At 43.6% G+C, this 27,160-nt stretch overlaps 1 long non-coding RNA gene across 2 annotated transcripts; it reads right to left on the bottom strand.

Moving 5' to 3' along the window:
- LOC135227277 (uncharacterized) lies at positions 1-26,232 on the bottom strand. Of its 2 annotated transcripts, XR_010317437.1 has the most exons (4): positions 25,730-26,232; positions 25,438-25,600; positions 1,341-1,419; positions 1-452 (listed from the first exon to the last, which is right to left on the bottom strand). It is a non-coding gene; the product is annotated as an uncharacterized LOC135227277 (long non-coding RNA). The 2 variants fall into 2 exon arrangements; XR_010317435.1 differs by lacking the exon at positions 25,730-26,232 and having other exon boundaries at positions 25,438-25,723.
- Between the last annotated feature and the right edge of the window lie 928 nt (positions 26,233-27,160).

Below are 27,160 nucleotides of genomic sequence, written 5' to 3'. Positions count from 1 at the left end.
TGGTCAATGTTTCATTCTGTTGTATAAAGGGTCGCTATGAGTCAGAACTGACTTGAGGGCACCTAATAACAACGACGACAAATCTATAGTGACGGGAAAAGATCAGGGGTTGCCTAGAGTGAACAATTGTGGGGGAATTAACTAGAATGTGGCATGGGGAACAACTGGTGGGTGATGGAAATGTTCTACATGATTGAGTCCAGATTTATTTGTCAAAACTCCTCAAAATGCACACTTAATGTATGTGTTTTATTGTAAGTAAACGGTCTTTAATAAAGGAAAAACATTTATTTTTGAAAAAAGTGGCTGAAGCAGTTCACACACCTACCAACCATACATACAAGTGTCACCTTGGTATCACTAGTTATTGCTGCATTTTTCTTCCTCTGCTGGGTAAAATGCATAATTTCCAACCTCTGAGGTCAAGTTCTGTTGATTATGCAAGAGGTTATCTATGAAAGACAGAAGATCAAATTACAGAGTTATGTCCTGAAAGTCACTGCAAGTAAAGCTATGGCTTATGAAAAAGTGTTACTAGAATGATAATTTATGCTACCTTTTACCTACCTAGTGTGCTGGGTTCACATAAGGAGAGCAAAACTTAGAGCAGAATCATGCAAGTGGCACTACAGGGGGCTTTAACCCAAGCAGCCCCTCCCAATTTTTTGACATGGACAATTTATATTTTCTCAATTTTGTGAAAATTCTTAAATAAATGAAGCTTCACAATAGGCCCTCAGCCTCGTCTTCCAGTTAGATTGCTGGCCCCCGCTGCTCCTACGTGGAAATACTGGAGCCACGGCTGATCACGTTTTACAGGTAAGAAAAATGTCTACAGTTGCACAGCTAGTATTGACAGAGCTGGAACTAAAATTTGGGGCTTACTGCACACAATGACAACAATAGCTCCTAGTCTGGGGGCAGTGGTGGTTCAGTGGTAGAATTCTCAACTTCCATGCAAGAGACTCAGGTTCGAATCCCAACCAATGCAATTCAAACACAGCCACCACCTGTCTGTCGATGGAGGCTTGTGTGATGCCATGATGCTGACCTGGTTTCAGCAGAGCTTCCAGACCAAGACAGACTAGGAAGACAGGTCTGGCAGTCTACTTCCAAAAATCAACCAAGGAAAACCTGTGAATTACCACAGTCTGTTCCTCAACCAATTATGGGGGTGGCACAGGACTGGGCAGCATTTAGTTCCATTGTGCATGGGGTTCCTGTGAGTCAGGGACCAGCTTGACGGCTGGTGACAACTCTACTACTCTTTCTACCACACTACACAACTTTGTTGGTGCAGAATTGCAGCTCAGATGACACATCCAGACGTGAGTACCCACATTTGCAGTTCCTCGCACAGCAAAGCCTTGGGAAATGCTGAAAGTGCGGAATATCATGAGCTTATCCAAATGGCCTTGCCTGAAGGAAAAAAAAAAAAAAATGCTCGTGATTTGCAGATAAAACAAACAATGAAACAGTGCTGGGGGAGATTCCTGGGTGACAGCTGTAACCAAAGCAAAAATATTTGTTTGCTTAATATAATGATTGTTAGCCTGCTCAGAACAAGCCTGGAGTCTTGACTTCTTCCACTCTGAAACATGTCCTTGTTTTAAAGACAAATTAGCACTATAATTAAAGGGATTTCTAGCTAATAAGCAGCATATTCCATCTGATTATTTTTTATTATTAGAAATAAGTATGTGGGGGCAGTGTTTAGGGGTAAATGGCTTATAATCAGTTTCTAAATCGTGCTAGATTAGGAAAAAAACTGCACAATTCTCTCTTTTACTGTTTCAGAGGGAAAAAAAAATCCAACTGGCTCAGTTGCTCACTTTGCGCAAGGAGTGCCTCGAAAACACTGCTTTAGGAAACGTATTAAGATCCCATGTGTCCCTCCATCTGTGCTCCATAAGTACATTATGGCCCCAGTTGGGAAGAAAATATTTTGATGAAATGCGGTATTGAAACTCATCAACCATATTTAACTTGTATACACGCTAATGAATCTGGAACCCTGTTTCACGTGAAATCCCAATGATGGAGCACATGTGTTGTGCATATACATTGGCGGAATCTCTCCTTGTTGTAACTTTCAGCCAAGAATAGGCTAAGAGGGAGGCCAGGCCTGTAGCATTCCGGCTGTTGCACTGCGTCAGCCCTGCTGGGAAAGGTTCCTTCTCAGTGTGCTGGTGCAGGTTTCCAGAGCTCCTTAAGACCAGGAACTGTGATGTTCTGGCCTCTGAATCTCCCATATACCAGCCATGGTCCTCTCATTGAAAAGCCTCTCCCCAGATATTGATCCAGTGAAAGGCAGTGTCATTCAGGACAGGCTAGTGAGGTAAGGCAATAACTAGGGTATGTTTGTTAGCCAACATTGACAAACAATGCACAACGATGCCTCACACACTTGTTAATTGTCACGTTTTGGGTGGGGTTGTGTCAGACAAAAGGATAATTAACGCAACGATTCACCAATGGGACAGTCACCAAGACAGCAAGCATAGTCAATCAAATGCATGCCCACCATGACCACAGTAGGCCCTGGTTGTCAGTCCTGAGAGAAGAAATACTCCTTCTGTTCACAACTCAATGCCTGCTCTTCCTGCAAGATCAGGCGCAAACTCCATCTCTCCCGAAAAGATGCCCCTGATAGCTCCCCTTCCCAGTTTCAGCTGTGTCCTGCCAGAGGGGTGGGAAAGAGATTTTCATAGCCACCTTCATACAGCACTTACCTTTTTTAATAGTTATTATCACACTACATGGAGCTTTGGTGGCACAAAGGTTAAGAGTTTGGCTGCTAACCGAAAGGTTGGCAGTTTGAGTCTACCAGCTGCTCCCTGGAAACCCTATGGGGCAGCTCTACTTTGTCCTGTAGGGTCGCTATGAGTTGGGATGGATTCAACAGCAACAGGTTTGATCACACTATGTTATTATATCTTTGTGCATACTTGCTTATCTTCTCAATTCAACCAGGTCTGTTCTTTCTGTGTTCTTAGGGCCTGGTCCAGTGTCCGACACATAGCAGACAACTAATAAGTGATTGAATAAATGAACAGATAACTTGCTTTTCCAGTGTTCTTTCTCATCTAAGACTACGAGACCACCCAGAAGAAACACAGGTGTAGATGGTGGAGCCACATGGTCATGCAGGAAACTGTCAGAAGAGTTACAGAACATCAAAATCCCAGTAGGCATCACACTTGAATATACTACTCAAAAGCACTCATGTGGAGGACATGGGCCAATTTTTCAGACCTTTGGTTTGTTTTTTTCCTGGTTGCTATGTGAGGCACAAGAATGGGCTCTGTTAAAACTCTGCAGCTCAAACTCTGAAGAAAGACTGCCTGGGCTTGAGTCTCAGCTCTGTCACTACTGGCTGTGTGGACTTGGGTAAGTTCCTTAACCTCTCTCTCTGGGTTTCTTCCTTTGTGAAGGGGATATTCTAATAGTATGTATCAGTTTCCTAGGGCCGCTGTAACAAAGTACCACTAACTGCGTGAATGAAAACAACAGACATCCATACTTTCACAGTCTGGAGGCTAGAGGTCTGAATTCAGGGTATCCTCAGGGCCATTCTCCTTCTGAAGCCTCTAGAAGAGGATCCTTATTTGCCTCTTCCAGCTTCTGGTAGCCCCAGAAGTTGCTTGGCTTGTGGCCCTGTAGCTCCAATCCCTGCCTCCGCTATGACATGGTCATCTTCTTTCTGCGTCTCTGTCTCTTCTCCTCTTTCTATAAGCACACCAGACATATTTGATTAAAGGCTCACCCCACTCCAGTATGACCTCATCTTAACTAATTATATCTACAATGGACCTATTTCCAAATAAGGTCACATTCTGAGATTCCAGGTGGATGGGAATTTTGGGGAGACATGATGCAACCCAGTACAACCTCTTCAAAGGGCAGTTATGAGGAATAAAAGAGGTAATATATATAAAGTACTTAGGATAGTTCCTGGAATGTAATAAGTGCTATATACCTGTTTGCTATTACTGCCATTATTGATACTACCCTGGGTACTCTTAGTGAAAAGGAAATCATTTAATTTGGTTCCATGCTATCACTATAATTTTAATCAACCCCTTGAGTACACCCCTCCATGAGGGGCTTCTCACCACCCACTGCCACCTTTCCTTGGGTGGTCATGTGGTCATCACTGTGCTGGCTTCTCTGTCCTCCAGCCCCAGCTGCTGACCAGCAGCTGCCCTGGCCAGGCCTCCCCAGTTGAGGCTGCAGGCAGCTGCTGTCCAGGCTGCAGACAAGGTGAGCCTGGCATCTCTCTCCCAGCTTGTGTGTCCTGTGGGGTCTGAGGCAAAAATAAAAGTCACAGTCACTCCTTGCAAAAAAAGGAGGCTGGAGAAGAGGGAGCTTTTCAATATTCAGGTAACAGCAGAGGGGGGAAAGGGAGTGGAGAGGAGGGAGGGAGGGAGGGGAGGGAAGGGGAGTGGAAAGGAGACTAGAGGAGGGAGGGAGGTAGGGGAGATAAAGGGAGTAGAGAGGAGGGGGGAGTGGAGGGGAATGGAAGGGAAGGGAAAGGTTTGGGAAGAGAGAAAGGGAGAGGAGGAAAGGGAAAGGGAGTGGAGAGGAGGGAAGGGAAAGGGAGTGGAGAGGAGAGGAAGAAAGGGTTGGGGAGGGGAGGGAAGAAGAGAGGGGAAGGGAAGAGGAGGGAGAGGAGGGAAAGGGAGTAGAGGGAAGGAGGGTAGAGAGAAGGGAGAGGAGGAAGGGGAGGGAGGGGAGTGGAGAGAAGGCCAGTAGAGAGAAGGGGAGTAGAGAGAAGGAGTAGAGAGAAGGGAGAGGAGGGAGGGGAGTGGAGAGAAGGCCAGTAGAGAGAAGGGGAGTAGAGAGAAGGGAGAAGGAGGGGAGGGAGGGGAGGAGCAGATCCCACAGGAGCCAGGGAGGGACACTCCAGGCTGCCTTTAGCAGCTTTTCCAGTGACTATCCACACCCCCCTACACACACATACATAAAAACCACCATGCTGCCAGCCTTCCCAGCTCCAGCTGTTTCCACTTCCTTAACACATGTTCGCTCATGTAAATTGTTTACCAACTTCACATCCAGAATTTTTTAAATAGAGGAAAACCTGGGGCTTGTCTACAGCAACCAGAGGAGCTGGTGATAAGGGGTGGGGGGAGGGGAGAGGGGAAATCAACAACAGAAGGAAAAAGCAGAATGCTACAAGAGAACCTACATTTAACCAGGACAGCATATTTCCCTTCTCTTTTATGGCTTCCTGAATTGTCCAGGGAACTCTCTCCAAAGCTGTTACCCCAAGTAAGCGAAGTATACTACGCTGACTACTAGATTGAAATGGATAACCTGGAACACAAAAACAACTAGAATTAGCGCCTGGCCATTTATCATGAGAGCGAGAAAGTTACCATATTTGAAAGCCTGGCTCACAGTGAATGAACAATGATACAATTTATAATGAATAATGTTAACAACACAGACTCTGGAGACAGGCTACCAGATTGAAGTCCCAGCTCTGTCACGTGGGAGCTGTGTGACTTGGGGGTGAGTTACTTAACCTCGCTGTGCCTTGCTTAATCACCTATCAAATGGAGATAATAACAGTATTTACCACATAGGGCTGTTGTGGAATTAAATGTGTTAATGTAAAACACTTAGAATAGTGTCTGGCATTTAGTAAGCACTATGTAAGTGTTTTCTGTTTTTATTGTATATACCTGTGAGTTTTTATCTCTTTTTAAAAACCAGAATTTATTATTCCTCTTTGATATTCATGCCATAGGATTTATCATGGGATTCCGGTTTAATATGACGTCAAATCCAACATTCCTGATAGACTGTTTGCAGCTTCCATGGAAATACTATTGCTCCACCCTCATAACCCCAGAATGATAAATGCTTGCAAATTCCCTGAACATGAAGTATAACAAAAAACCGCATGCCAAAAGCAGATGAAATTTCTATGAGATCATCCATATGAATGAATTGAGAAGAACCTTCTTGACAATTCCATCCTGGAGCTGTGGCCAGGAGAAGTGAGGGATAGATTGGGGGAAGCAAATAGCACATGGTTAGTACATGAATGCACTAATTTAAAATCAGAAAATTAGCATTATAAAAAGAATAGTGCAATCAGACAATGAAGCTAGAACTCATCTTTAGGTCACTGGGTGGCTCAAACAGTTAAGCGCTCGACTAGCAGTTGAAAGGTTGGTGGTTTGAACCCACCCAGCAGTACCTGGGAAGAAAGGCCTGAGGATCTGCTTCTGAAAAGTCATGGCCTTGAAAACCCTATGGAACAATTCTACTCTGCACGCATGGAGTCACCATGAGTCAGAACTGACTCAACTACAACAGATACTAACAACAATATTTAGGTGGCAAAGGTAAAATGCGAGCAGACTTTACAAGTAAAGATGTAGTTGAGAATAACTGGCCAATGTAATCAATCCCTGTTTTCCTCGGTGCATTTCCTACGGGATCCACAGTGGGTGGGGTTAATAAACTATCCTCAAAGTCCCCTTGATTGAGCAGAAGTCCTCAGAGCCACCATCATTTTTATTTAAGCCACAGTGGCTTTGACAAATATTTAGTGTTTTAACTCATTAATGATTGAAGAAGTGCGGTAAGAAATGCATTTTCTGTTCACATTGAGAAAAATACTCTCAAGTTTACATCAATTGACATAGTTTATCTCAACACTGAACTTCTGCTTGGTTTTTATACTCTTTTGTTTCCCATGTGTATTTTGGAAAAGATGTATCCTGCTAGGAGCTTCCAGTATGAGCTGCACACAAAATGTTTCTGACAGTTCTTGTGAAGTTGATATTTCCTTGAGAACAAATCTATGCTGCAATCATATCCGAGAACATATCAGATCTGGTGCCAAAGACACTGGCAGGAGAGGAGCAATTTTCCCTTTAAAGACACTGCTCATTACAAAGATCAACCATCAAGACAGGTCCTCTGGAGGACGAGCCAGTGCGGGTGCTGGATGGCCCCATAGTGTCCTCATTATAAAGGGAAAGAGATCCCAGGCCACTGGTTACTGATTCATATCAGGGCAGGGTGATACAGTTTCAACCATTCATTCGCTTGAACCAATATTCATTAAGGACCTACTATGTTCCAGGTAAGGAGACCTGGTGGTACAGCACTTGGCTACTAACTTGAAGGTTGGCAGTTTGAACCCACCAGCAGTCTGCCTCCATAAAGATTACAGCTTAGGAAACCCTATGGGGCAGCTCTACCCTACAGAATATGTACAGTATTTTGCTCCAAATAAAATGCAGAGCTGTTGGAGGGCTTTGAGCAGAGAACTGACATGATAGGACACATCTAACCTTCCCTCTCTCTCAGCTCCCTACCTGCTTTACTTGACAGCACTTACCACTTCTTACAACATCTCCTTTAGTCCTTTATCTGCTTATTTGCTTTTTGTTTTCTGATTCCCTGATTAGGATACAGACTTACTGAGGGTAGAGGCTTTCTATATTGTGTTCATTTCTATGCTCTCAATGTTAGAATGATACCTGGCACATGTTGGTAGGTGCCGTCAAGTTGATTCTGACTCATAGTGACCCCATGTGACAGAGTAGAACTGACTTCTAGGATTTACTAGGAGGAAATGCTGGTGACACAGTGGTTAAGAGCTACAGCTGCTAACCAAAGGGTTGGCAGTTCGAATACACCAGGCACTCCTTGGAAACCATATGGGGCAGTTCTATTGTGTCCTATAGCGTCACTGTGAGTTGGAATCAACTCGAAGGGGTTTAGTTTTGTCTTAATCTTTACAGAAGCAGATAGGTCTTTCTCCCGCAGAGCCACTGGGTAGGTTCAAAGTGCTAACTTTCAGTTAGCAGTCAAGCACTTAACCCTTGCACGACTAGGGTTCCTTTTATCTGGTGCATACCCATTATTTTCAAGTCTATTCCAACTGATAGGACCCTATGGGACAGAGTAGAACTGACCCACAGAGTTCCCAAGTAGTAGCTAGTGGATTCGAACTGCTGATCTTTTGGTTAGCAGCTCAGCTCTTAACCACTGTGCCACCAGGGCCCCAGATTAGAGGAAGTTATGTTAATGAGGCAGGACACAATCTACAGGAGTAGGCTGTATCTTCAGTCAATCTTTTTGAGATATGAAAGAGAGAAGTAAGCAGAGAGAGGGGGGGACCTCACTACCACCAAGCAAGAAGAGCCAGGAGCAGAATGTGTTCTTTGGACCCTGCACTGAGAAGCTCCTAGACCAGGGGAAGACTGATGACAAGGACCTTCCCCCAGACCCGAGAGAAAGCCTTCCCCTGGAACTGGCACCCTGAGTTTAGACTTCTAGCCTGCTGAACTGTGAGAGAGTAAATTTCTGTTTGTTAAAGCCATCCACTTGTGGTATTTCTGTTATAGCAGCACTAGGTAACTAAGAAATTTGGTACCGAGAATAGAGTGCTACTCTAACAGCTACCTACTATGGGGAAGTGGTATTGGAATTGAGTAATGGGTAGAGGCTGGAAGAGTTCTAAAGTGACTAATAATAGAAGCCTATACACTGCCTTGAAAAGACTGTTGTTGGAATTATGGACATCAAAGACAACTCTGGCGAGGGCTCAGAAGGAAGTAATGAGAGCTCTAACACTGGAGACAGTGCAGATGGCAAGAAGCAACAGCAAAAAAAAAAAAAAAAAAAGGCAGCAGGAGATTAGCAGAAGACAATGTGGGACACCAGCCAAGGAGCAAGAGAGCTGAGTGCCTTCAGGCAGGAGGCTTCCTGGTGGAGTGGTATGCCTCTGGGCACTTATCGGTACAGTTTAAGAGCTTTGTAACACTCGTTAGAGCAGGGCAGAGGCAGGGTCAGCCCAAGAGGCCCAAGAAGCCTGAGGAACCAAGAGGCTGAAGAATTAGGAAGCAGAAGCTAAAGAGACAAGGAACACAGGAAGCAGAGTTGCCTCTTTCTCAAAGAATGGAGCCATAGCCTCTGGGGTTTCAAAAAATGGGGCCACGGCCTCCTAGGTTTCAAAGAGTCATTCAACTCGCTTCTGGAGTGTGGGGCTGCCGTTGAAGAGTGCCAGGGGTATGGGCCTGATTCACTGCCCAAAGCTGAGGAGGTGGGTCTGCCATGCCCAAGGGGCAGAAGAATGGGGCCTGCTGGGCTGAGGGGATAGGGTCACTGCTCAGATGGACTAGGAGAATGGGGCCACCCAAATCTGAGGGAGCAGATTTGCCAACCCAGTTGACCAGGAACGTGGAGCTGAAGCTCAGGGCCAAGGGACTTCCACCAGAATCCAGAGAGTGTGGCCAACATCCAGAGTCTGGAGGGCAGAGCCATTGCCTAAATGGTCTCAGAGAACAGAGGGATTATTTTCAAGCCTTGAGAACTAAGGTAATGTGTTCCGTTGGGTTTTGGACTTGCTTGGTGCCTGTTATCCCTTCTCTCCCTTCAGTTTCTCTCATTGTAACGGAAATGTCTACCCTGTGCCTGTTCCACCACTATACTCTGGAAGCAGATAACCTGTATTCCAGATTTCACAGAGGAAGAGGAATTTTGCCCAAGAATGGAATTTGCACTCGGAATCGACTTAAGACTTTGGGATGACAGGATGGAATGAACGTCTCTTACATGTGGCAAGGACATGAAATTCTGGGGGCCAAAGGATACAATGTTACGGATTGCATTGTGTCCCCCAGAAATGTGTGTCAACTTGGCTAGGCCATGATTCCCAGTATTGTGTGTTTGTCCATCACTTTATGATCTGATGTGATTGTCCTATGTGTTGAAATCCTAACCTCTATGATGTCAACATCCTGTTGCCACTGAGTCAATTCCGACCAAGTTTGTTCGTTAAAGCCATCCACTGTGGTACTTCTGTTACAGCAGGATTAGATAACTAGGACAATTACTATATGATTTTCTTATTTTAAATTTCTTATTTTGTTCCAAAATGGATTTGAAGTGTTCAATAAATACCACTTAAGGAAAGAAAATAACTCCATCAATATAACTCTGAGAACAGAAAATTTTCAAAGCAAATCCTAATTCTACAAGGGATTTTACTAGGCTCTTTTCCAAATTAGCCCACTAAATCAGATTTATTACTTTTTGGTGAAGAAAGACTCAACAATAACCATCTTTATTCACCTAGGGAAGCATATTCCAGAAACCTCCTAGGGAGTACTTACAAACAATGATCTATTTATGCTCCATGTAGCTTTCCACAGAGGCCAGTACCAGGTGCTTCAGAAGACTAAAAACACCAAAAATGTTCATAAATATACAAATTTAGCTGAAGAAATTCTTCTGGAAACTTCTCCAGGGCCACAATGGCTGCCTACTTTGTTACCTGAAATTTGAAACAATTTTGCTCACATAACTAGCTCAAGTTATAGAGTTCTTGTCCAGCAATGCCATTAAACATATGCAATTATGATTTTTAGAAGCCTCACTTCAGCCCCGTTACACAAAATACCTAGGACTAGTGCTTTGTCTGGTATCCTGAAATCCTCAATAAAATCTAAAGCTAACATAACTCTGTATTGTGATTAAATAACATGTTTATTTGTCTTCATGGTGTGACAAGACGCTTCCGCCCTCTCCTTTAGCAAAAGAAAAAAAAATTTATGTAGGTTTTCGTTAATCAGGTGCTTAAATGTATGAGCACAGAACTCTTAATCTCATGGGAGCCGTAATTTTGATAGCTGATCAGCTGATTTATTAAAAAAAAAAATTAAATGAGAGTCAAGTTACCATCTGAAGCCCAACCAGAAAAACTTTCTGAAAGGTTCCTTAAAAAGTATTTCCTCACAATTGAAGGCTGGGTGTGCAACTTTTTTTTTTTTTCTATGCCCCACCACAACCAAGACATGGTAGGCGCTCAGTAACTGCTGAACCAAACTGACCGTTTACAAATGGAGAAAATTTTGTTTTGGATGAACATGGACTTCGGAGTCAAACCTGCCACAGGACTGAGCAGCTTAATTATAAGACAGTCTTCAGTCTTCCAATAAATAAAAGGAGAAGAAGAAGACCTGCTTTTCTGGCATGGTGGGAAGAAGAATGATAATGGATACAGCATAAACAGCTCAATGATTAGGAGACTAAGATCTTGTCTGTAATGATCAGAAAATGTGTTTTTCCCAAAGAATGCCTCTCTCTCTCTCTTCTTCTCTGTTACTCATTCTGTTAGCTGTTTTTGTTTGTTTTTTTAAATCTTAGGTCCAATTTCCTGTTTTAGGGTAAAACATTGAACCTAATGGTCTTTTTCTGACGTTGGCGAAGAGTCTCCAGAGTAATTGTTCATTCTAAACATCTGGGAGGATTACTGAAGGAGCCCCAGTGGCACTGTGGTTCAAGAGACAAACTGATAACCAAAACGCTGGCAGTTCGAAACCACCAGCGGCTCCATGGGAGAAAGATGTGACAGTCTGCTTCTGTGGAGATTTACAGCCTTGGAAACCCTATGGGGTCCCTTTGAGTCAGAATCGACTCGACGGCAGTGGGTTTGGTTTTTTCGTTGGTAGGATTATCGAGCACAGGTTGATGTAGAAAGTGTAAGAAACTGGGTTGAATGTGTATTGACCCAATACATTCTGGAAGATGTTTTAGTGTTTGTTTTTTCCAAAAGCCATGATATCAGTTCTTTTTCTTTAGATTGCCTAGTCTCTTTCCCCTAAAAAAGAGAGTGCAGGAAACCTTTAAATGGGCAAACTTACTGGCTAGTTCCAGTAAGTCTTTCAGTGAGCATAGCAGACATACCAGCTTGACACACAGCACTCAGGAATAAGCTGCTGCTTTACGGGGGAGGGGCGAGAGGCTCCAACCTGCCCAGGTGTCTAGGAGGCAGAGTCTGAGATGAGGGCGGACCAAGCGAACAGGTGCTGCAGACACAGATCCCAGGATCAGCCACAGGACATGAAGTGTGAACAGAAGTGCTCACCACCGAGGCCTTATCAGCCCAGGCATGCACACAATGCTCTTTGTGGACGTCCAGGGGGCATCTCTGAATTTACCCAGGACATTGGCAGAGGTAGGCAACAAATGGTTTCTGATCCACGAGGCTGAGTTTGAAGGATGAGGTGGTCAAAGGCAGTGGAGGGGAAAGATGCCCAGCTAGAGAGGGGTTGGCAGGGCTTTATCACCTTATTACTTCAGGAAGGCTTTGTCAAATGTGAACGCGATTTCACGTTTTGCTCACACAACTGCAGATACACCTGTCATCAGAGAGCTAATGAACTGTGACAGCAGGGCTTATGCTGCTGCTCAGAACGGACAAAAGCAATGAGCACACCGTTATGCCTTCGGAGCCTGTTTTTCCAACAGAGGCATTTGAGGTATTTCTTGCACAGTGAGCATTAGTCAACTCAAGACCTGATATTGGTCTTCAAGGCATTTTCTGCGATGCACAATGGACAGGCATTTTGACTTCTGGACCTTTCTTTCCTTGTTTCACCTCCTGGAAATGACCTTGGCTTGGGGATCTGGTTGTCCTTGCTACCAAAAGTGTGGTCATCAGACCAGAAGCTTCAATGTCAAGAAGCATTACGCCCAAGTAATGTGCTTGGAGGAGAGAACTCCGGAAAACCTGTAGAATCTCTCTCTTTTCACACACACAGGCCCTTAAGAAAGGCTGCCCCCAGGCCATACTTGCTTAGTGCTATAGTTGACAGCCCTCTCTTTCTAGTCTAGCGTTCCTTCCTTTAGGCTGCACTGTCTCCAGACCTATGACCCAATGCTAAAACAGGGGCCCACGTGGGTCACGCAAGTTAAGTAGCCACCTGGTTTTTTCAATTGTTTCCTAAGGTCCATGATTCCTGGCAACCAAAAATGCTTCCAGGGACAGGGTTAACGGTGGGGCGGAAGAGGGAGGAGAGGAAAGTGATGTGACTGCTGCTGACACAGTGGAAAAGGCAGCGGGAGGGACCCTGAGTCAGCGGGAGGCCACCTTCCTTCCCACCCTGCTCCCCAGGCCCCAGGCCCTGGGTCATGAGTTCATGCATAAGAAATCAGGGTTCTTTGGAGCAATTCATGCTGCCAAATCCACAATGACAGTCTAGGCCACACTCCACTCTGCCCTTGAAGGTCATTTGCCCTGCGTCAAGCACATCTGACACTTGCTCAAGGGGAAATGAGGGAATCGGTTTATACAGATGAGTCAACTTGCCTTCTATGAATACAACTGGAAATCAACCTTTTGATGACAAATTTGCCTGGATTTACCTGAACCTTGTCATTAACCCTAACACATATTATGTACCTCTCTGCTTATGGCGCTATGTCAGGTTTCGGAAGAAAATAACTGGGATATATGTAGTCCAGGTAACTCAGCAACTCAGGCAGCATGTTAAGAGCATGTGTTCACATTCCCATTATCCACAGTGAAGAAGGAAAAAAATAATGAAAGGTGGTAGAAAACCAGCCCCCAGACTCTGCTTCTGTCCATATCCCAGCCCCTTCTATCTGCCTTCTCTGTTGCCTTCTCCCAAGAGGTGGCTGGGACATCCAGTTAGCCCACGACACTGTGAGGACTGGAAGGAGGCTTTGGGTAGGCTTAGGGGTTGGGAAGGTATCTGTGATTGTTGCCGGATGGAAACCCCAGGTTCTGCTCAGCACAACTCCTACTGGCCAATAAAAGAGAGACCAAGGTGGGAGAGCAGAAAGGTGCATTATTTCGTCGTGCAGGGAAAAGAGTTAGTCGAAGCTGTTGCTGCCAAGACTGCTCCGTGAAGGCAAGGGGAAAGGTCATTTTTAAGGGGTTTTTAAGTAGGGAGTTGATACAAGTTACATCAGCAGCATTCTTAATCATACTACGCAGGTGCAATGGGGTTTACATATAGCTTCATGCATCACCAGGATTTTTAGCAGGCAGGCCAAGCACAGGAACTAGGATTCTAATGCAAAGTTGTGAGGCAGGCCAATCAAGCTGCTTGAGGCAGAGGAATTTTCCATGGCCTGGGGACCTCTGCCTTATGATGGTTAATTTTATATATTAACTTGGCTAGGCTATGGTTCCCAGTGTTTGGCCAAACACTGGTCCAGTTGCTGTCATGTAGTAGTTACGTGTGGTTAAGAAGAGCAGATTACCCTCCATAATGCAATTTAATGTAATGTAATCCATCAGCTGAAGGCCTTAAGAGCAATTTCTGTCAGTTGTGTTCTGCCTCTAGACTATAAACTGATATTTGGGCCTAACTCTCACCTCATTTTCCCCATCCCCTGGCCTACAGAGCTTGGGATTTCAGCCTGCAGAAGTCCCTAGCCTGCCACATGACCTACAGATTTCAAGCTTGCCAGCCCCCTACAATCATGTGAACCAACTCCCTGAAGTATATCTATCTATCTATCTGACTGTCTGTCTATATCACCGGTTCTGTTTCTCTAGAGAACCCTGACTAAGACAGTGTCCCACAGAGCATGGTTACCCTGTACCATGGATAATGGACAGCTAACTATGTGGACACCTGCATAAATATTGAAGAAACACATATAAACAAGAATATTTATAGTTGGTGTGGGTAAAGAGAAAGATCCATGCTGTGAGTGGTGAGTAAAGAAGCATGCATACTGTGTATTTAGACAAGGCAGGACTGGCGGAAGTCTTTTTCAGTTAGGAGAAAAGGGGGTTTTGACAGACGGGTGGTGGCTATACATGAGATGCATTGGCCAGGAAGGGCTCCCACAGGGAAGGCAAGAATTCTGCCACTGAACCACCACCAGGGCTCTATCCCTCCTGCTTACTCACCTAGAAAGAACCCCTATTCTCGGTCAATCCAACTCCTTCCCTTCTCTAAGGCTGCACCTGAGTAGCTTATGTGGCTGGAGACAAATGCATACAGAGCAGTAGTCAATATTGTCTACCAGTTGTACCATATGCCCACTCCTTAGTTATCAACATGCTTAGGGTCCAAAGGCCAGGTCATTATGTGAAAATGAAGGATTTTTTTTTTTCCTGTTTTCAGACCATCCGTTTGTTTTTTATATTTATTTAGAAAATTATTACTGTTGTTGGTAAGTGCCATTGAGTCTGTTCCAACTCACAGCGACCCTATGCATAACAGAACAAAACATTGTCTGGTCCCACACCATCTTCACAATCGTTGCTATGCTTGAGCCCATTGTTGCAGCCACTGTGTCAATCCATCTCGTTAAGAGTTTTCCTCTTTTTCGCTGACCCTCAACTTTACCAAGCATGATGTCCTTCTCCAGGGACTGATCCCTCCTGATCAGTAGAAAATATGATCATAGAAATAATAACAGCTAAGATTTACTGATGTGCTCATCACTATGACGAGTCCAGTTATGGATTACTCCTCTGCGGAGATGGAGGCTTGGAGGAGACAAAGCTAGATAAAGCCCGACTCGAGGGCCCACAGCTTAACCACTTCACCTTTCTCCTTTGCTGGGTCAGAGCTTCCCTTTCAGAGCTGCCTCCAGGGCGCCACTCCCACCCCTGCAAGCCCTGTGTTCTCAGTCCCAGAGCCTGCTCTGCCCTCTGGGCCTGGAGAGTCACTAAAGCTTGGGGCTTCCTTCCAAGGTGCTGGAAGCCTGGCCACTCACCAGGCCCCTTGAGACAGAGGCTTCAGGCCCAGGTCGACTCTCTTTGGGATGTCTTTAAACTCACACACACTTCTTCCAAACACCCTCTCCTATGCCTCTTTCTTTCCTCCCTTCCAACCTCACAGCAATTTTGAGCTGCAGGGCCTCAGGCTGCGTTGGAGCTGGGAACCCAGAACAAGAACCCACCGGCCTGGTATTGTCTGCGCCTCCACCCGGAGGCCATGGCCATGTAGGAGGCTGGCTGCAGGCTACAGCTGGACACAGAGCCCCTGCCAGCAAGAGGGAGCAGAGGGCATGGGCAGTGTGGCCCGGCTTCCTGGAGGCCTTCTGGAGACTCTCTTCAAGGGAAGGGATACTCTGCAGCCATTGCCACCAAGCCCACTGCCTCCTTAATGAACAAAATAGTTGGACAGTAGATATTTTACTACTGTCGTAAATGCTAAATGTTGGATAACGGGGACAGTTGATAAGTGAGGAGTAGGTATAATTTACTATGTGCCAGGCACTGTTATAGGTGCTTTATAGTTATTAATACATTTAGTCTTCATAATTCTCTATACATTCTACAGATGTGGAAACTGAGGCAGAGAGAGGATAACAAAATTGCCCAAGGTCACACACAGCAAGTACATGACAGAGCCAGGATTCAAATCCAGGCAGCTGGACTCTGGGGTCTTTACTCTTCACACTATGCTACACAGCCTTCTAGATAATGCCAACTGTGTGTTTGTGAACACTTGCAAACTGGCTCTATTTCTAGGTGACTCAATATCTCCTGGTCAAGATACCTCACTGGCCCACTTAACTCTAAATGTTCATGCCCGTGGATGATGCACTGTTTCTAGAACACCACCAGCTGCCATTGAGTTGGTTCCAACTCATGTCAAACTCATAGGTGTCAGATTAGAACTGTGCTCCATACAGTTTTCAATGGATGAGTTTTCTAAAGTGGATCACCAAGGCTTTCTTCCAAGCCACCTCCAACCTTCTGGTTACCAGCCAAGTATCCTAACGGGACCTATTCCAATAAAAATGCATTAACTGAGAAAGTAAGCTTCAAAGCCATTGTACTTGTTTTAGTTACCCAGTGCTGCTATAAAAGAAATACCACAAGGGGATGGCTTTAACAAACAGAAATTTATCCTCTCACACTTTAGGAGGCTAGAAGTCTGAATTCAGGGCGTCAGCTCCAGGGGAACTCTGAGGGAAGGTCCTCGTGTAGGAGCTTCTCAGTGGAGGGATCTCGAGTTCAAGGACTCACTCTGCTCCTGGCTCTTCTTTCTTGGTGATACTGAGTTTCCTCTCCTCTCTGCTTGCTTCTCTCTTCTACATTTCAAGAGATTGATTTAAGATACAACGTAATCCTGTAGATTGTGTCCTGCCTCATTAACGTAACAAACAGCTCACTCCCAAATAGGATCATAACCACAGGCATAAAGGCTAGCCTTTACAATACATAGGATAATTACATCAGGTCACAAAATGGAGGACAACCACACAGTACCGGGAATCATGGCCTAGCCCAGCTGACACATATTTTTGGGAGACATAATTCAATTCATGACAGTACTCATTAACATTCAGCAGGGAATTGTTTTCTTCTAGGCTATGAGACATCAGAGAGAGAGATCAGGGCCTAGAGAAATGAAGCACAAGATAACTTTGATAAAGGCAAAGATATAAAATAAATGAGGTAATGTCAGGCCCTGCTAGCAGAAGAAGATTCAGATGGGAAACTCTGAGAAGCCTGGCGGGGGGACTTTGTAAAGTGCTAAAATTTTGACTATGAAAAATTCACAGAAGCTTTATTTTTAATAATGCAGAAAATGGAAACACCCAAATACTCATCAACAGTGGACTATTAAATGATTTATTCTACATTCATGTGATGAGTTAAGCCATAGTTATTAAAAGATGAGGTTCTTATACAGGATATGATCCCATTTTGTGAACACATATATAAATTAACACTACACGTGTATCCAAAAATCTCAGAATATGACCCAAATTGAAATCAGCTGTTATCTCTGAGGGGCAGAATTATTGGAAATTACTCTTTTTGTGATTTCTACTTCAGAATTATTCACATTTTTGTAATGAACATGCATTATTTTTGTAAGAAGGAAAAACAGTAACTATATATATATTTTTTAAATATATATATATATAATTTCTTTTTGGCCCAGAGAAGGTAAGCATGTGTGTTCTGGGAGAGAAAACGGAGGTTTCTACCATCACTAAAGGGCTGTCTTGCACATTCGAAAATTGTTTTGCCCTCTCTGTCATATTTCCTTAACCCCTCAGAAAGTTCTTTTATTAGACAGCACTTTGATGTTGTCCCATTGGCTTTTTTTGATACATAATAAGAAACAGCTGCACAAGTCTGTCACTGTATCTATTGAAGAAGATATTGTTGAGGGTGTTGCCCATCGCATTTCAGTTCCCCCTTACAAAAATTCACAGGAGACGTTTCCCTGGTCTCTTCATCATAAAAAGTTACTTTCCTGTGCTGCTGGGCACTTCCCCTGAAGGATACTGTGATTCTTATAAGTAATCTTGCCTATCTCTTTGCTTTGGCTACTAGGAAGCTTAGAGACAAAATTATCACCTGTCTAGCAACTGTACAGAGCCAGATGATATAAATTTGAGTGTGCTGTTGTGACAGCTGGAGCTCTAGTGTCACAGTGGTTAAGAGCTTGGCTGTAAACTAAAAGGGTGGCAGTTCTAATCCACCAGCAGCTCCTTGGAAACCCTGTGGGGCAGTTCTACTGTATCCTGCAGGGTCGCTATGAGTTGGAATGGACAGCGGCAACAGGTTATTCTGATAGGTAACTTTGATCTGATTCTTTCCTCTCTTTAATTCTTTGTACTTTATGTATTTTTGCAAGTTGCCTCAAATAAATATATCCCAAAAGTAAATAACTACTGATTATTTCTTTGGTAAGAGGCATGCCACCTCTCCACAGCCTTTGCAAACTCTGCACTGAGTGGAGCCTAGTGTTTCCCATAAGTGCTGGAAGACCACCTCTGCTTTCATCTGTTTTACGGGCTGGGATTGTAAGTGGCATTTCATTTAATAAAAGGGTTCAGCTTCCTAAAATAGTTTAAAAACCTCTGAGATGGTAATGTAGTTGGATGCATTTTAATACAGGTACTTGAATTATTTTACTTAGTATTTTTTCAGGTATTTAGCATTACATACACTATTCTTTCAACATCTTTCCCTCTCATTATTTATATGATTTATTTCAACCTTGACCACATGTATCCCTTCAGCCAAACCCATCTTTTTCTCTCCTTCCCAGTCAAATTTCTCAAGAGCTGTCTTCACTCACTGCCTCCATTTGTTCACCTCCTGCTCACTCAACTCATTCCATCTGGCTTTTGCCCTCATCATCCTGTTAAAACCAACCGTAATAACCTTCATGTTGCTAAATCCAACGTACATTTTTGAGACTTCTCAACAGCCTTCAACACCATTGGCTGTGCACTAACATAACGCTCCTGATTTTTTTCCCTTACAACTCTGACTGCCCCTTCTTTCTTTGCAAGCTGTCCTCCTCTTAAAAAAAATTTTATTGAGAGTCCCTCAAGGCACCACCCTGGTCCTCTTTTCTTCTACTTTGTATATGTCACCTGGATTATTCTATGCATGCCTATGTTTTCAGTGACCACAAATATACCAGTGTCTCCCAAATTTGTATCTTCATTCCAGAGCCCTCTCTAAGTCCAGACCTATGAGTCAGACTGCTTATTCAACATCTCCAATAGGGTGACTTCAAACCCAACATGACCCGAACTGAATGAACAAGGACCTCATGATTGAGCTTGGCTCCTCTTCTACTTTACTGAATGATACTCTTCTATCCAGTTCCATAAGCTGGAATCCTAGGAGGTACCCTTAATGCCTCCCAATCGTCCAACCTCCAGCTCCTATTCACCTATATGTATCTCAAAAATCCTTCCACACCTCTCTGTCTCCACAGCCACCATCATCTCCCAATACAGTTCTTTCAATGACTTCGTAACTTATCTCCTTAGTCTACTCTTACTCCTCTTCAGTAATGTTCTTCACTCTGCAGTCAACGTGAAAAATATGATCACACCCACACACTAACCTCCCCTTCTTGGCTTAAAACCTGGCTTCCCATTGCTCTTAAAGCAGAGACCAAAATCTTTAACGTGACCTAAAAGGCACTGCATGGCCTCACCTTAATCTCTCTTACACCTTCCTTGTACCAGTCTCTCTAGCTTTCTTTCGTTCTTCGAACATGCCATAGGACCTTTGCATGTGCTGTTTCTTCTGCTTGCAATGTTCACTTGCCCTACCACCATTTTGTGTAGTTAATCTTTACTCTTCTTCAGATCTCAACTCAACATTATTTTCTCAGGGATACCTTCCCTAACTCTAGATTTCTCATGTCATACTCTAACCATCTAATCATTGTAGCATTTCTCACATTTTGTAATTATACATTTACTTGTTGGATTGTTGGGTAATATCTTTACCCACACTAGACCATAAGCTACATGATTTCAGGAAAATTTCAGTTTTTGTTCATTATTACATTCCCAGCAACTAGACTAATACTTGATCCACATAGGTGCTTGCTAAATATTTGTTGGAAAAATCAGTCAAAGAAAATAAACTCTGCTTGTTATATACCTAGCATGTGTTAGAACTGTGTCCCACAGTACCCTAAAGCAGGTGGGATTTTTTTTACTAGTTTCTAGAGTCAGTGCTATTTTAATATATAATGGATTATTGCTAGCTTTGAAAAGGTAATAAAAAATACTCCCAAACTTTTGAAGTTTTTACAAAAATACTGGGGCTGATCCTTTAAGAGGATAAAAAGATTTTTTTACTTATAAATATTAAATGATCAAGGCTACATTTCAATGACCACAAAGCTAATTAGAAAACTAATTAATAAAAAAAAAATTAATAGCACTATATAAATTACTAGGGTTTTTTTACTGTTTAAAAATCCCTTTATGACTTAGTAGGAGTTATTAAATAAAGTCTAGATAAAGAAATCATTGAACAAGCAAAACCTTTCCTTACTAAGTTGTTATGTTCCAAAATATAATGGTTGAACTTGAAAATGTGAAGACCAACATGAGGAGCAGATACTCAGGTAAGCAATTTACTAAAAATTTTCCTCTGTATCAGTTTTCTATCTGTAAAAACCCATGCCCTCCTTGTGCATAGGGAGGTTGTGAGGATAGACTTAATCTCCAAAGACCAACACCACAGGTGATTTTCTCTTTGTGAGTGGCATTACTGGCTACCCAAATCTACTGTTCTTAACACTCCTTGCTTTATATACTTTGTCCCCTGAATTGTGCATGCTCTCTCATTTTTATTACTGTATATTACTGACGCTAGAATGGGTGATGCAGTAAAAGCAATAAAGATGATTCATTCTTTAAAAAGGATCTGTTGTGGCTTTGTTTCTCCTTGTTCCATTCAGCCCAAGTCTTTGTCAAGACTTTGACAAAAGATGTTTTGCATACTTTAGACCTTGAGTTGGTTAGTATGATTAATTAGATGTCTTACCTTTCTTTTGCTTGATTAAGTAGAGGGTCAGCAAAAAAGAGGAAGACCCTTAACGAGATATATTGACACAGTGGCTGCAACAATGGGCTCAAGCACAACAACAATTGTGAGGATGGCGCAGGACCAGGCGGTGTTTCATTCTGTTGTGCATAGCGTCGCTATGAATTGGGACCAACATGACAACACCTAATGACAACCACCACCTTTCTTTTATTGAGACAGTGCTATAAGTGGAAAGGAAAGATGAAACCGCACAAATGCCTAGGAGCTGCCAGCCACTGAAATATAACACAGATTCAAAACGGACTTCACCTAATGCAAAAAACATGGCCCATAAATTGGTAAGCTGAACTTCATTAAAATTTAAAGTTTCTGATTTTCAAAAGGCTGTTAAGAAAATGAAAAGACAAGCCACAGATTGGAAAGAAATATCTGCAAAAACATATATCTGATAGAGGACTTGTATCCAGAATACAGGGGACACTGGTGGTTCAGTGGTAGAATTCTAGCCTTCCATGTGAGAGACCTCAGTTTGATTCCCGGCCAATGTACCTTATGTGCAGCCACCAACTGTCTGTTAGTAGAGCCTTGCATGTTGCTATGATGCTTAACAGGTTTCAGTAGTTTCCAGACTAAAACAGACTAGGCAGAAAGGCCTGGCAATCTACTTCCAAAAATAAGCCAATTAAAACCATATTTATCACAACAGTTCAATCTGCAACCGATCACAGGGATGGCATGTTCCGTTGTGGATGGCGTCACATGAGTTGGGGGGACTCAGCAGCAGCTGACAACACCAATTCAGAACACATCAAGAACTCTCAAGAGTCAGTATTCAGCAAACATACAATCCCATTTAAAAACTAGAAAAAGCTTTGAATAGACACTTCATCAAAGAAGCTATAAAGATGGCAAATCAGCATATGAAAATATACTCAACATCATTACTCATTAGGAAAATGCAAATTTAAACCACAATGAGATACCACTATATACCTACCTGAATGGCAAAAAGCTGACAACATAATTGCTGGTAAGTATACGAAGCAACTATGAAGCAACTGGAACTTTCATACATTGTTGGTGCAAAATGGTACAGCCACTCTGGGAAACAGTTTAGCACTTCCTGACAAGCAACCTCGCTCCCAGGTATTTACCCAAGTGAAATGAAAACTTACATTCACACAAAAACCTGTCTATGGTAGATTTATTTGACTGTCAAAACTGGAAAGAACCAAGTTGTTCATCAGCTGGTGAGTGTATAATCAAACTTTGGTACATCCATCCAGTGGAATATTACTCAGCGACATAAGAGAATGAAGTACTGACACATGCAACAACACGGCTGAATGTCTTCTGACCTCCATGACCCAAGAAGATGTCAAATCAGAAGCTCAAGTTCATCTAGTCTGACAAATGCCCTGAGAGGAAAAGTGGCTTCACTGCTACTCCTTACTCTCTAGGTTTCAGATTTCACTTAGATTTCTGGGCCTGATAATTCCTTACTAGCTTTGATGCTTTTATAAAGACAGTTTTTAACATTTCATTCTGCATTTCTAGTTGTCAGCAGAAAGACTGGTCCAAATAACATAATCTACCATATTACTGGAGTCCCTGGGTGGAACAAACAGTTAACTCGTTTGGCTGCTAAATGGAAGGCTGGCAGTTTGAGTCCACCCAGAAGTACCTTGGTAAAAAGCTCTGGCAATCTACTTCTGAAAAATCTGCCACCGAAAACTATATGGAGCACAGGTCTACTCTGACACACATGGGGGCGCCGTGAGTTGGAACTGACTCAATGGCAACTGATTTTTATCGTACTGCCAGAAACAGAAGTTGAGTAATTATATTTACTAACAGTCAAAGGAAAGGGTTGGTATGGGTGGGTTTCAGGCACAGGGATAGTCAGGAGACATCTTTAGGGGAAGGGGAGGCTTTCCCACCTCATCACAGAGGAAGATGCTGACTCATCATGCTGGAGTGTGGCAAGAGTAATCACAGTGCTGGAACGGCTATCCTTCAGGAAGTGGCAGCAGAACAACTGACCGCTCTGCTGGGTCCAGCCCTAGAGCTTCCTTTAATTCACCCCCACTTTGCTCTAGCTGATGTGGTCAGAACCATATAAAAATGGGACAGCGATGTCCTCTCTGTTGATGGACTCAGCATGCCTGTCCCACACCCACCACCTGCGCCATTCTGATCCTTCCCACTTCAGAATTTAGCTTTCTTTTCTCCTGTTTTCATCTTCTCTTCATTCTTCCCACCTAACGCTTACCCCTTTTCTCTGTATGGTGTTGGCACCTCTCCCCTGGTCTATACTACCTCAAGCTTCCTGACTCTACCTGACCCTGAGCCCACCTACCTGGGTGCAGCCCCTCAGAGGATGGCACTTGCTGCCTTTACCAGAGCAATGAGCAGGACACACACATGCAGGCTCCACAGGCCTTTGCACAAAGCCTTCTACCGAAATCCAAAGGTGGAACTTAACCAATTCAGTTCCCAGAACTCACCTGCATGACAAGTAACAAATTTCCAGGTGTTCTTTTAAATCCTACCAGAGGGTGCAAGTTCTAATTTCTTAACATTTTTGCATCCCATATGAACATTTTTTGAATTCCTACAGGAATGAATTACATGCCACATAAATCTTAATAACTTTTACATGTATTTTCTACCTCACACCAAAAAGACCAATGAGCTCTATATATATGTATCGGGAACATGCTATTAAAACCAATAACTTGTTTTTTTCTTTCAGTCATCACTCACTGAGAGAGATACAAAGATCAGCTTTTGGGATATTGAAGGGTAAACAATTAGAATCATATCGTGCTGGAGTTTAAATAACGCTGTTTTCTAATATCCAGTATTGGCGTGTGCAATAAAGACATTTAATTGTCTCATGAGACATTAAGTCTGGACGTAGGTCGTTCAGGTTGGTACAGTGTTTCTGCAGTGTCCTAAACGACCTGGGTCATTGCTTCTACTCTACCATCCTTGTGAGAAGCATCTGTCCTTGGCCTTGCCTGACACAGTCATGAGATGGCCACAGACCTCAGAGTCTCCAGGCTTCACATACCTTGTGCAAGGCAGCAAAAAAGGAAGGCGGCTTTCTTCCTACAGTCCTCTTTTTGTTAGGGAGCACATTTCATCAATGAGGCCATTGACCAGACATGCCCACCCCTCAACCAATCACTACAAAAGGAGAATTAAGTGAAGATGCTTGGTTCAGACCAATCAGATTCACCCCACGGGACCAAAGGCAGGGCCACTTTCCTCAGCATGTGACCACCAGAACAAAGCTAGTTTTCCATAGATGAAGGGACAAGGGGGTCACCCATGAAGTGACACACTTAAAATCATGTAATCAGTTTGTAACAACCCTCTTCCATGGTCTTTGTCTAATACCACACCAAGATATGTCATCTTAGTGGACGAAGTACCAATGACATTTTTTTCCCCCCTGCAAACAGGACCTCCCCTCTTTTCTTTTCTCCCGTAACACTCCTCCACCTGGCGTGCAGTGGAGGAGGAAAAGGCCCCAGGTATGCCTCCGAAGTCTTCTCTCCCTGTCCCTGTCCCAAAGCCGTATCTCATTTTCCTTTTTGCCTGACTTCATCCCCTGAGATGCTATTTTGATATAATTCCAAATTTTGAGCCAAAAGTCACTAGCAATGCAAGCTAATATAACCTCAGTATTTCTATGCATAAAGTAAAGCTAGGAATGGCATTGTCTCATGACTGAAATGAGGTAATACACAAGACAGTAAGAGGGAAAGTATTGACTATACTGCAGTATCCTGTGGCTGAGACATCCTGTGGTGGGAACCTCAAAAATAGAAGAATGCAATAAAGCTTTGCAAATAGTTTTCAAAAGCAAAATCTTCCAGTGTCTGCTTCCAAATTGGTCCATCCTACACTTACAATGCCATCAACTACTCTTCCTTCTCAACTGCCATTCCTTTAATGCTTTTCTTTAACTAAGTTGGGGAAGCTCACGTATATAAAAAAAAAAAAAAAAAAAATTTTTTTTTTTTTTATAGTTCCCCATAATTAATATGGATTCTTAGGAAAATCAAACAAAATAGCTGAGGAATCATATGCAATATATTTAGGAGCATGATTAAGTACAAATACTTAAATAACTCAAATATTTAACAATTTATTGAGTTGTCTCCTTATGTGTGTCACTTCTTGAAATAATGATTTAATCCTAGACCATCTTCAAAACGCTGGTTAATCTGTAATGTTTCTGGAACATAAACCTAATAACATGGAAAACCTGCATATCACTTATAATGAATCATCTATGGAGAGGAGGCCCTGGGTGGTGCGAAAGGTTAACGCGCTGGGCTACTTACCAAAAGGTTGGAGGTTCAGGACCTCCCAGAGGCACCTCAGAAGAAAGGCCTGATGTTCTACTTCTGAAAAACCAGCCATGGAAAACTCTATGGAGTACAGTTCTACTCCGACACACATGGGGTCGCCACGAGTCAGAATTGACTGGAGCTGGTTGGTGATTATCTTTGGAGAAATGAACATCAATTTACAATGTCCAGTTGCCTGTCTCCCTTTCCTCCCCTCCCTGCTCCCATGGCTTTTCTCCACCACCAGCCCGGACTGTGATTCTGCCCGTTTCATTTTGTACCTCACCTCCACCAAGTCCCCAGCTGTGCTCCACCGGCAACCCTGCTAGAGAATGAACAGGGTCAGGGACTCCAAGTTGTGAGGAACTGGCGAGGGACTTGGGGAGAGGGGTGGACAGGTTCTGTTCCATGCCTGGGATACTGGCCCTGGCGAAGGGGTGGGGGGACAGCATGGCGGTGAGACAAGTATGGCGGCAGTATGGCTGCAGCACGGGGCTTGCTCCCCCTTCCTCTTTAGCCCTGTGCCTGCTGAGGAGACTTGTGCAGGCGGCCCCAGGGCAGGAAGCACTCAGTGCTATCGAGTCCACAGGGGCCAAGGGCTCTGTGGTGAGAAGTGGGGCCTTCGGGGAAGTGTCTCCGCCCTTCCTTCCTCCCTGTGAGACCTTGGGAGAAGGAAGGACTGAGGCTGCTGCCCCACAAGCGGCAGGTGGGGAAGAATCTTGCGGGGAGGAGAGTGGGGAGGAGTTTACGACCATAAAAAAGAAAGTAAAAAAAGGAGGGAAAGGGACACCCGAGAAAAGTGAAGGGAGCTGACGGGCTGTCGGTGGTCACCGCAGAGACAGCCTCCTGCAAGAGATGGTCCTGTGAAAGTCGGGAGTCTCCTAGTCTTCGTCCTGGGTCCTCCTCCTCACATCCGGTCCCAGCCCCCACCCCATTCTTCACAGGTCCTTGAAGTGGAGAGAGCGGCTGACTTCCTGACCCATGTACTGTATTGTCACTGGAGCCTGATTCAGGGCAGCCGGCCTTTTGTTAGGCCTCAGAAAGGAACCTGCAGCTCTAGCATGTAATAAGAGGTTTTATTTAGAGGCAAAGAAATGATTTCTCATACCTGAATGCTTTCACAGCACTCCTCTATTGGTTCCTCTGCCCCGTTTCCCCTTCTGTCATGGCCGATATTTTTAATATTAAGATATTTTGGGTTATTTAAAAGCATGTTCCCCCAAAAAAGGAGCCCTGGTGGCGCAGTGGTTAAAGGAGTTGGCTGCTAACCAAAATGTCCATGGTTCAAGTGCACTAGCCGCTCCCGTATAGGTTTATAGCCTTGGAAACGCTGTGGGGCAGTTCTACTCTGTCCTACAGGGTCGCTTTGAGTCCAAATAGGGTGGATGGCAAGGGTTTGATTTGGTTTTCGGGTGTATGCTGGGCCTAGTGTATCTTTTCCATGCCTTTTTATTTAAGCTGCTATTTCAATATCAGAGTTTTACAGCCAATTTTTGATATGTGCTCAGGGCTAGGAGTTCAAGTGGAGAAGTACTGACAGGTAGCCAACCCAGAAAGAGATGTTTTTAAAGCTCTGAAAGATCAACGTTTTGGGAAGTGTCTACCCAGAAAAATGAGACCGTTTAAGCTCCCTATTTTCTCTCATTCATTCATAGATACTTGAGGATCTATGTTTTTTTTTGTTTCTCCTATTTATTTATTTATTTTTAATTAACTT

This window comes from Loxodonta africana, chromosome 1 (assembly GCF_030014295.1).
Source record: "Loxodonta africana isolate mLoxAfr1 chromosome 1, mLoxAfr1.hap2, whole genome shotgun sequence".
Taxonomy (NCBI): Eukaryota; Metazoa; Chordata; class Mammalia; order Proboscidea; family Elephantidae; genus Loxodonta; species Loxodonta africana.
The sequence above is the reverse complement of the archived record's forward strand: the minus strand, read 5'-3'. Positions and strand labels throughout refer to the sequence as shown.